The sequence below is a fragment of the Archocentrus centrarchus genome, chromosome 14 (assembly GCF_007364275.1).
Source record: "Archocentrus centrarchus isolate MPI-CPG fArcCen1 chromosome 14, fArcCen1, whole genome shotgun sequence".
NCBI lineage: Eukaryota > Metazoa > Chordata > Actinopteri > Cichliformes > Cichlidae > Archocentrus > Archocentrus centrarchus.
Window position 1 is genome coordinate 7,001,384 of NC_044359.1, and position 12,331 is coordinate 7,013,714.

Genomic DNA, 12,331 nt, shown 5'->3' on the forward strand with positions numbered 1-12,331 from the left:
TCTCACTAGTTTGAAGTGTGCGAGGCTCAGGTAGATGAAAGTGATGTCACATACTTTTATGCACTAATGAGGATCTGGCAAAGTTTCAAAATCTGCTGACATTGTAGGCTTATCAGAAACAATCTGATCAAATCACAAAGGTGATTAGCTGAGTTTTAAGAAGTCATCTAATGATGAGCTAAACTTGAGGCTTGACTTTGTAAACAGCTGTGTACCACATTTAATCTTACTGAGAAATGATAACGTACACTTTTGGTGCTCCAAGTCAAAAATGAGCAGCCATTAAAAATGAATGGGGGAGACAACAATTAGTGCAAAAAAACTGAGCTCATTTGTCAGGTGGATACATGCATGCGGCTGTGGCTTAGGAAGTATTGTAGAGCAGGTCATCTACTAATTGGAAGGTTGGTGGTTCCATTGCTTCGGTCTGCATGCCAAAGTATCCTTGGGCAAGATATTGAACCCCCACTTGCTCCTGATGTATTCATCGGAGTCTGAATGTGTGCACGAATGTTAGACAGAAATCACTTGGGAAAAAAGTGCCTGTATGAACGTGTGTGTGTGTGTGTGTGTGAATGGTTGAATGTGTGAACTTTTCTCGTAGCTTTAGTGTACAGGATTGTTTGAGGTCTTGCTGACAGTTCACTGTGTGGCAGGTCAATATCCCAAATGTGAGGCTTTTACATATTTGATCATCACACCGGTAAGGAGGAGAGAGGCCAGGAAACTGAGGATGGATTAGAGGAGGAAGTGTCGTAAGCTGAAGACGACACGGGGGAATCCAGTGATGAAGAGGATGGCCATGCTGAGGCTGCTGTCACATTCAAGTCAAAGAATGGGAACCTATCCTGGTCCAGTGTAATCTGGCCTTTCTCTCTATCTATCTTGGCACCCTCAACATTTGATTGACTGGAATGTTAAACCTTCTTTGATCAGCCATCTATCAGAAAAGTTGTCATCTTGTCAGCCGTAACCCTCATATCAGAGCTACTCCCCTGCTCATCTGAAAAATTCATTCCAAAACACATCAACAACAAAGGGATGAGGAAATTGTCAAAGTATTGCAGCAGGATTGCAGCAAACTTTGCACCTCAGAAGATTCATTTTTCTATCCAGCCATCTCTAAGGTCCCTCTGCTCTTCCTACACTACCTTCTTTATACTTTTTCCTCACTAAGCCCCTTCTCCTTTTATCTGTTGTTGCTCCTTTTGTTTGTGTATGAAGTTCTATTTTGTGATGCAGCCACTTTGCAAGTTTGAATCTTTGAAAATTAACAAAATGAATCAGCTTTGTGTGCTATGACTCAGTGATTTAGGAAAGCCTGATGGAAATAATCTCCTTATCCATCACTCACATTTGATCAAATAAAGTAAAACAATGGTTTGATTATTATCATGTGTGAACATGCGGTTTGACTTTGAGAATATCAAAGATCTAAAGATATTTAGATGATAAATAGTAGTACTTTTGCTCTCTCTTTTTTTTTTTTTTTTTGCTCATTGTGTCGGTCCAGTTTCTTGTATCAGCTCTGTTCACCAGAAAAGGGCTGTTTATGAGGAAGAAAGCCTTGGAAACACTATCACCGAATGACTACCAGCCGGTGGCCAGAAAGGTTCTGGGTTCTAGCGTCCTGGCTGGCTTAATCCTGTTGGGTCCTGTGTGGAATTTGCATGCCCTCCCTGTGTGTGTTTCCTCTGGATTCTCTACTTTCCCCACAAAGTCCAGTGACATGCATTTTAATTGGTGATTCTAAATTAGTTGCAGGCGTAATGTGTGGGGGCATAGTGGTTGTCTGTCTCTCTGCGTTAACCATGTGATAGATTGGAAAAGGTGTAAGACTATGTTAGTTGGGCTCCAGCACAGGGTGTGCCATCTCTGTGGAGTGGAGCTCTTTAGAAGCTTTCTTTACAGCCTGTTTAAAACGAGTTGAACAGGTAGTGAAGTTCAGCTATTTCAGAGCCCAGGGGAAAGCCTAGGTAACTGGTGGCAGTCACAAAGTGGACTCCCTGCCACTGTTGAGAAGCACAGTGTGGTGGGTTTCAGGAGAAAAGGATTCTCAATTCCTGACAGCTCCAAGAATAAAGGGATACACACAATCCACGCACAATCTGGCAAATGAATGAAGAAGCAGAGGATATGTTTTTCAGACTGTATAAAAATAATGACAAATAAGAGGTCAAGTGGGTTGAGAGGTCAGGTCACGCAGATGGCAGAAACACTGAGCTTACTGGATGTAAAGCAAGAGGGACTGAGTCCAAACAACAGTTCCTGTGCTTCCTTCGTTTCCTTGGCCCATGAGATACCTTCCTTTCTTATCTCCTTCATGATCATCAGTGACGATATTAGCATGCAAAGACAGTGCTGCCTGTGAGCCCTGGGACTACTAGTTTGACTCAGAGCAGACATGATGTGCAAAACAGTTTCATGATGTGTGTGTGTGTGTGTGTGTGTGTGTGTGTGTGTGTGTGTGTGTGTGTGTGTGTGTGTGTGTGTGTGTGTGTGTGTGTGTGTGTGTCAGAGAGAGCGAGAGTGGAGAAAGGAGGGAAGAGGAGTTTGTTTGGGTGTGGATTTGGTGGATCTGTATTTTTTACAATAAAGGCTCTGAAACCGTGAGACACCTGTGTTATTCACCAATGTCCCTCAACACAAATTGTTGATATAATTTTTTATATATATATTACTATAATCAATATGATTTTGAAATGAATGCATCTCATCTTGAAGCATGTTTCATGTCTGCACCGTGCTTGTTTTCCAGACTCATCTGTGGGGATTTTCTATTTTAAACCAATGAGCTGTTTCATGGGACTCTATTTAAGGAGCTCCAAATCGCAACAAACAGTCGCCTCAAGGCGATGGATACATGGACACATTTTTTCCCGCAGTTTCTGGTGTGAGTGTTGATGATGTGATTTACAACACCACACCTCCTTATGTAGACTTTTTCAGTCTTCAAAAGATTAAATGATAATGTAACATCAATATATATATATATATATTTTTTAAAGTGTGTTTCCTACTACACAAAAAGGGGAGTCTGCTTCACCACTGAGGTAGTGTTGGCTTGACATTTTGTAATTTTAGAGCTTATAAAATGCTTCTTTTAATTATAATTTATTATTGTTATTTCCTATTTGGAGATACTTTAAAAAAAAAAAAAAATCAGTACTCCTTTCACGCCTGTGATTTAACTAGAGCTACACAAGCTATAACCAGGGAAGCACAGTTGCCTTTAATGCGTTTGCAGCAGTGCAACACTACAGCACTGTCAACGTCGTCTGCTTTTTTCAAAGAAAGACTGGCCTACAGAAGCAAACAGACTTCCTTCGTTCCTCTGGGACAATCTCACTTACCAAGCGGATTGCAAAGCTGGTAAAACAAATTCCAAACCCTTGAAAAACGAGGCTACGCTTTGTCAAATGGTCAGAAAGTGCTCAGTAGAACAGGAGAGAATTAAAATGAAAAGCCAGAGACACTGCAGCAGGTTTTAACACACAGTACAATAACTGCATTATAACACTGACTTTTTCTAACCTACCTTCTTAACTACGACGCCGAGAGATGGCAGACAGTGACAGGAAAGACAGCCTGTCATGACATTGAACAAGAGATGACAAGATAATTACACTTTGTGTCATATTTTATTCCTCTTCTTTCCTCCTGCCTCTTCACTGTGAACTTTGTAAAAATGGCAACGTAATGGTAGGAATTATGTTTAAACGATTGCAGAAGCTCAAGTGTCCCCACTGTATAAAGCAACAGAACTGTGGCATAAGCTCATCTGCACTTTACAGAGGAGAAAAAGAAAAACAAGGAGAGCAAAAGTGACAGAATAGACTATACAATAGAAATGCGTCATGAAACTAAAGTTATAATTAATAAAGGGCCAGTATTGTTCACAGGGATGCTTTTAAATGTTTTAAATGTCAGAAGTGATTTGAAATCTCAAAATTACACCTCCTGAGCTCTTCAGGCAAGCCATCATTTAAAAGTGCTTGAGCAGCCAGGCGGGAATCTTAAGGATAATTTGTCTAAAAAAGTAAACTTGTCTTAACTATGGAATTTATTTATTTATTTTTTCAGAAAGTAACCGAAGATCATGATGTATCATCTTCAGTCAGTTAGATGCTGTTTCAGTTTATCTCCACTCATAATCGATATTCACCATTTTGCAGTGTTAAGTGTTTATTTGGGCTTATCTATTAATTTCTAAATGTGCATTTTTTTTAATGCTAAACTCTTCTAGATTCTGCTTCCAAGAGAACTAAAATCTTATTTGATTAGTATTCCCAGGAGACCTTAACCCACGTTTGTTCCATGCAGGGCATACGCATAGAATAAGTGAAACCCAGTTCTTGAATTTACTGACATCTGTGGTCAACAACAGACCTAAGAATTTTATTACTGGGCTGCCACCAGCTGAAAGACAGCAAATTGTTTCTTACCAAATGCTGCCCTGCGTTAGCATTAGCGCTTATAATATCAGCCGAACAAATCCATTTCTGAACTGACCCTTGATACAATAACGGTGTTTCAGTCTCCTTGTCTGGGGGATAAACAGGCAAACGCCTAAGTTTGTTCCCACCACCTCTTTTCCACCTGTTCTTCCATTGGAACAATAAACGGGTTTACAGTACTGCTCACTTGCAAAACTGACAGGGTCACAAAAGCATTTAAACAGTAGGTGTTCAATAATATTTAATAAGCGTGTGACATCTGCATGAATACTTCACATGTGGATGGTGAATTTTTTTTCAGCTCCGGGCACCAAATTCTGCTGCAGTACTAATATGGTACAACCGTGGGTGAAAGCAGTCCTTTGACGCATGGTTTAGGCAGTAGTGAATCTCTTCACATATGGATACTTTTAAGGACCACTTGGGACCTCATTTAAACAGACTGCGCAGCTATTAGCACCCAGCACAATAAAAAAAACAAAACGTGGAAACCCCGTCACACTGACGGACAACAGTCCACAGCCACACGCAGAGAACACAGAAAGTGTCTGCAATGCTGTTGATGATGATGTTTACAGGTATATGCCAGTGTCTACAGAGTGAGTTTTCAAAAATTAGGTGCTGCTTTATTTCTGGCTGTAGACACAGTGGACAGTTGCAGACAGGAACACTTGTTGAGTTCGCAATCAGTCCACATTGCACGTGAAGGCTCTGATGTTACAGGCTTCAGAAAAATTGTGAAAATAACTTGGGTGCGGCCATTCGCAATCGTTTTTGTTGAACGAGCAGCGGATGGCGTGTTCACTTCGCCACATCTGCCGTCAGTACATCCTACCAGCACGGCAATCTGCTGCCATCCGCAATGCATGTGTTAAGCATGTCAAGTGTCCGCAAATGTCCGCCATCTGCACACGCATGCCCCCCACCTCATTTTCTGTGATCTGCACATGTTCTGTATGTGTGACATGCCATCAGGTTGCACAGCGCACGCAATGTGCATGCTATCAATTGTTTACATTTCCCATCCACCATAAATTTCTGCAGATTGCTTGTGGATGATTATCTGCAGCCCTCCACAGCCTTCTGCAGGTTTCTTTGCATCAGTGTGACCGGGGTCCAAAAGGAACAGAAAGTACAAGTCTTCTAAATAGGACGCAAACGTTGATTCGTTGGCTGATAAACTTTTGACTTTATCTACCCCACCCTCCCTACAACTATTGTACGTGTCCTCAGAATGTACATAGATTGTTGCATATTCAGTGAATCTGCTGAATACATTCTGTTTAAATCCTTCAGGACCCCGTTAGCCTTGGTGTGGATGCCTTGATGTGATGCAAGTAGCCATATTGGATGGCGCCACGTTTGTTACTCTCTTTTTAAAGTAACAAAGTCTGGATTTGGAGATTGTTGTGGTGACAGTAGATTAAAATATTAAGATATTACTTAATTTTTTACTTACTTTATTTACATTGTAATTTTCCTTTATTCAAATGTTTTGGCTTTTTTAGAATTATTTTATTTGCTTACTGGAGTTTGCTGATTATTATGCCTTTCAGTTTACGTTTTGTCGTGGTATTCCCCTTCCTCACTTCTTAATTTCTTAATTTAGTTGTTCTTAATTTTAGCATAATTTTAGATTTTAGTGTAATTGTTTATTATATATGATTGCTTTGCTTTATTACATTTTGCTCTGTCTTATTATTGGCTTATCAGTCATCAGTGGAGCACTTCGAACCTCATTAACCTGCACAAAAGTTTAGTGCAGTTTGACTAATGTGTCTACTCAGTGCAGTTAAATGAGATGCCATGGGGCCTGCGTGTGACAAACTGGGACTGTGACCCTTTTTTTTTTTGCCTAAACTGGATGCCAAGGACAGCTTGTGCATGGCTTGATGCTCTGTAAATGAGAACAGGCTGGGATTAGATTAGATTCAAACTTCTATAGATGTTTTCTTTAAAAAATGGTCACTAAAAGAACTGGAAATAACCAACATGAATTAAAGCAGGTCACAGCTACTTTGCGAAGAACATTGTTGCACCTTCCTTTCAAGCTTGGAATAAAGGTATTGCGCTTCATACGTCAACAAAACATTTAAGTATAGCATCATTTTCTGCTCCCAGACCACCAAAAACCAAAGCTAAAATCAGCAAAAAACTATTTAAGCATAAAAATTCAAAAACAATAAATAATACAGCTTCATCAACTGCACCAAAGAATAAAACAATTAAATGTGGATTGTTAAACATTAGGTCTCTCTCTTCCAAGTCCCTATTAGTAAATGATTTAATAATTGATCAACGTATTGATTTATTCTGCCTTACAGAAACCTGGTTACAGCAGGATGAATATGTTAGTTTAAATGAATCAACACCCCCGAGTCACAGTAACTGTCAGAATGCTCGAAGTACAGGTCGAGGAGGAGGATTAGCTGCAATCTTCAATTCCAGCTTATTAATTAATCAGAGACCCAGACAAAGTTTTCATTCTTTTGAAAGCCTGACTCTTAGTCTTGTCCATCCTAATTGGGAAAATCAAAAACATGTTTTATTTGTTATTATCTATCGTCCACCTGGTCCTTACTCAGAGTTTCTGTCTGATTTCTCAGACTTTTTATCTGATTTAGTGCTCAGTTCAGATAAAATAATTATAGTGGGTGATTTCAACATCCATGTAGATGCTGAGAATGACAGCCTCAACACTGCATTTAATCTATTGTTAGATTCAATTGGCTTCTCTCAAAATGTAAAGGAGCCCACCCACCACTTTAATCATACTCTGGATCTTGTCCTAACATATGGCATAGAAACTGAAGACTTAACAGTATTCCCTGAAAGCCCCCTCCTGTCTGATCATTTCTTAGTAACATTTACATTTACTTTAATGGATTACACAGCAGTGGGGAATAAGTTTAATTACAGTAGAAGTCTTTCCGAAAGTGCTGTAACTAAGTTTAAGGATCTAATTCCTTCATTGTTATGCTCTTCAGTGCCATGTGCCAACACAGTGCAGAGCAGCTACCTAAACTCTGCTCCCAGTGAGGTTGATTATCTCGTCAATAGTTTTACATCCTCACTGCGTATAACTTTGGATACTGTGGCTCCTCTGAAAAGGAAAGCTTCAAATCAGAAGTGCCTGACTCCGTGGTATAATTCACAAACGCACAGCTTAAAGCAGATAACCCGAAAGCTGGAGAGGGAATGGCGTCTCACTAAATTAGAAGATGCTCATTTAGCCTGGAAAAAGAGTTTGTTGCTCTATAAAAAAGCCCTCCGTAAAGCTAGGACATCTTACTATTCATCATTAATTGAAGAAAATAAGAACAACCCCAGGTTTGTTTTCAGCACTGTAGCCAGGCTGACAAAGAGTCAGAGCTCTGTAGAGCCGAGTATTCCTTTCACGTTAACTAGTAGTGACTTCATGGATTTCTTTACAAATAAAATTTTAGACATTCGAGAAAAAATTATTCATAACCATCTCAAAGATTATTCTTCATGTTCGGCTGCTTTCAGCACTGCTGGTATTTGTTTAGACTCTTTTGCTCCAGTTGATCTTTCAGAGTTAACTTCAATAGTTACTTCCTCCAAACCAGCAACATGTTTGTTAGATCCCATTCCTACTAGACTGTTCAAAGAAGTCTTTCCAATTATTGATGCTTCAATCTTAAAAATGATCAATCAGTCTTTATTAGTTGGCTATGTACCACAGACCTTCAAGGTGGCTGTAATTAAACCTCTGCTTAAAAAGCCATCACTTGACCCAGCTGTCTTAGCTAATTATAGGCCAATCTCCAACCTTCCTTTTCTCTCAAAGATTCTTGAAAGAGTAGTTGTAAAACAGCTAACTGATCATCTGCAGAGGAACGGTTTATTTGAAGAGTTTCAGTCAGGTTTCAGAATTCATCACAGTACAGAAACAGCATTAGTGAAGGTTACAAATGATCTTCTTAGAGCCTCTGACAGTGGACTCATCTCTGTTCTTGTCCTGTTGGACCTCAGTGCAGCTTTTGATACTGTTGACCATAACATTTTATTACAGAGATTAGAGCTTGCTATAGGTATTAAAGGTACTGCACTGCAGTGGTTTGAATCATATTTATCTCATAGACTCCAATTTGTTCATGTAAATGGGGAGTCTTCTTCAGACAGTAAGGTTAATTATGGAGTTCCACAGGGTTCTGTGCTAGGACCAATTTTATTTACATTATACATGCTTCCCTTAGGCAGTATTATTAGAAAGCACTGCATCAATTTTCATTGTTATGCAGATGATACTCAGCTTTACCTATCAATGAAGCCAGATGACACACATCAATTAGTTAAACTGCAGGAATGTCTTAAAGATATTAAGGCCTGGATGACCTCTAATTTCCTGCTTCTAAATTCAGATAAAACTGAAATTCTTGTTCTCGGCCCCACAAATCTTAGAAACACGGTGTCTAACCAGATACTTACTCTGGATGGCATTACTTTGGCCTCCAGTAACACTGTGAGAAATCTTGGAGTCATTTTTGACCAGGATATGTCCTTCAATGCACATATTAAACAAATATGTAGGACCGCTTTTTTGCATTTGCGCAATATTTCTAAAATTAGAAACATCCTTTCTCAGAGTGATGCTGAAAAGCTCATTCATGCATTTATTACTTCTAGGCTGGATTATTGTAATTCATTATTATCAGGCTGTCCTAAAAGCTTTCTGAAAAGCCTTCAGCTGATCCAAAATGCTGCAGCTAGAGTACTGACAGGGACTAGAAAGAGAGAGCATATTTCTCCCATATTGGCTTCTCTTCATTGGCTCCCTGTTAAATCTAGAATAGAATTTAAAATTCTTCTCCTCACATACAAGGTCTTGAATAATCAGGCACCATCTTATCTCAAAGACCTCATAGTACCATATCACCCCAACAGAGCACTTCGCTCTCAGACTGCTGGCTTACTTGTGGTTCCTAGGATACTTAAGAGTAGAATGGGAGGCAGAGCTTTCAGCTTTCAGGCCCCTCTTCTGTGGAACCAGCTTCCAGCTTGGATTCGGGAGACAGACACCCTCTCTATTTTTAAGATTAGGCTTAAAACTTTCCTTTATGATAAAGCTTATAGTTAGGGCTGGATCAGGTGACCCTGAACCATCCCTTAGTTATGCTGCTATAGGCCTAGTCTGCTGGGGGGGTTCACATAATGCACTGTTTCTCATTCACCTTATTTACTTTGTTTATACTCCACTCTGCATTTAATCATTAATTGATATTAATCTCTGGCTCTCTTCCACAGTTCTCTTCCCTCAGCCCAACCGGTCGCGGCAGATGACTGCCCCTCCCTGAGCCTGGTTCTGCTGGAGGTTTCTTCCTGTTAAAAGGGAGTTTTTCCTTTCCACTGTCGCCAAGTGCTTGCTCATAGGGGGTCGTTTTGACTGTTGGGTTTTCTCTGTATTATTGTAGGGTCTTTACCCACAATACAAAGCGCCTTGAGGCGACAGTTTGTTGTGATTTGGCGCTATATAAATAAAATTGAATTGAATTGAATTGAATATCTCCATTTTGTCTGTGGAAGGCTGAGAGTGAACGCAGACTGACCCCTGCAGTAAACCTGATTTTACCAACCCAGAAAGAAAGAATGTCTAACAGGTATTTCACCTGCTTCCAGCATGTCAGGTAAGGGTTGGCTGGTAGCATATTAACAGAGAGTGAAGTCAAGGGGGAAAACACAAAGATGGAGGTGATGGATAATGACAGATGACATGACCACATTGCCATATCAGGTTCTGTTGACCCAGCAATCCAAAGAAGGCCTTGGCAGCCAGGCTCCATTTATCTGACACGTGTCGAGAATCAGACAGGCTCAAGGGTTCCTCTCAGTTCTATCCTCTTATCCTTTTCCTCTTTTCTCATCATTTTTTTTCTTTTTTTTTTTTTTTGCAAACATTCAAATCCCCTTGAGTCTGTCTGCAAGGAATTAGGAGGATCATGTTAAAGAGAGAAGAAGATGTCACGGTAGAGTGGAAGGTGAAAAAGTTTGGTGTACATCACAAAAGAAATAAAAATAAGACAGTAAAGTAGAAGCTTATCCCTCGAGTTCTTTTCTGTCAATTAATTCTATACAGATGAGATCACACAAGCAAAGAAGAGGGTAAATAATGAGCAATGAACCAAATCACAGACAGTCAAAGATGATGAAGTCTTCTTTTGAAGGAGCAACAAGTCCACATTGACCTGTGATGAATTGTAACCCACCCCCCCAATTATCATATAATGATGAATGAAAACCATTATGTTATACAGCATGATAAAGTGGCTGGCTTTCTCGATTGTGTGTAACTGGCAAACAAAGAATGACATTTTTTCCCCACACACACCCCCCCAACCCTGTGTGAGACTTAATTGCACCCAGCCCACCCTCCCCATTTTCTCCAACAGGCAGCAGAAAGTAGCAATTACATATAGAATGAAAAGAGGAAGATTAAATTGTTTGGTGACTGTTGACAGCATTAACCCTGCACATTAGAAAACACTGCATTTAAATGCAATAGTAAGGAGGCCTGAATAATGACCAGTTGCAACAGATGACTGCCCCTCCCTGAGCCTGGTTCTGCTGCTTCCTGTTCAAAGGGAGATTTTCCTTCCCACTTTTGCAAAGTGCTTGCTCATAGAGGATTTGATTGTTGAATTGGTGATAAATTAAGAATACGAGTAGCTCACAGTTATAGACAGCACAGACTGCTGGCACTTCTGCACTGGCTTTATTTTTCAGGCCAGGAGGCTTCATCCCTCACTTTGTGTCAGTCACTAATCCTGACCAAACGTCCATATGTGAAGAGATGGGAGTGAGCCCTGTCCACTGTTGGTGCAACTGAGGTGCATCTCTACAGTGCCAGATGAAACTGCAGTATTTGATGTCCTCAAATTGAGGAGGAACTCACGCGGGAACAGAGGAGGAACAAGACAAGGAGACGAGGCAACAAGCAACCAAATCAGACAAACACTGAAGAGGCGGCTCAGTTATTAAAACTCCAGCCACGATTCCTGTTTCACCACCTTCTTCTAATTCCCCCACTGAGAAGAAGATGAGCTAACCGCAACAGCATCAAAAAGGTTTTTAATCACACTCTGAGAGGTGTCAACTCATATCATAGACATTCATCACTTCCCCCTGTGTTCTTCTGTAGATAAACATAACAATACAGAAAGTCATTACACAGGTGGAGAGATAAATCTTCAAAAAGATTTCCTCTTTCCTTGTCTCCATAAATTCTGAGCCAGGCACTGCAGTCATTTAGATTGGACACTATCTACATGTAGGGATTTTTGGCGCAGAGTTACAGAGAGCTGGAATTAAAAAAAAAAAAAAAAAAAGATGAATGTGATGGGAATTTTGAGCAAAGACCTAAAGGAAAGTTTTTTCCTAAGAAATGAGGTTTGATGGAGGAAAAACAGATACAAAGTTCCGCTGTTGACCGACCGTGTCCTCTGCCTGTGTTAGAGTCTCTGCCCTGGGCAAGTGCGAGGAGAAAATGCAAGCAAATACAAACATGAAAAGTTGCAGTGTCTTTGCATCCTCCTCTCTTTCTCTTCCTGTATCTTTCTCCTTGCTATCACTCCTCCCTACACCACCTCAGGGGAGGTAAATGACTCTGCTGTGAAGGCAGAGTCAAGGCTGTTTGACCTTGATAGCAAACATGCATTCCTAAATAAATATTCAGTGGCTGAGGAGCGATGGCACGTGGCTTTAGAGCTCCAGATAACAGGTTATGTATGAGGCTAATGTCTCAGCTTTGGGCCTAGCACCAATATGGCCTGCAGAGGTGAGCTCACAGGAAGGGATGCATTACGTTCCAGTCATTCATTTATCAGTAGATTGAATTGTTGATCATCTGCCGATCA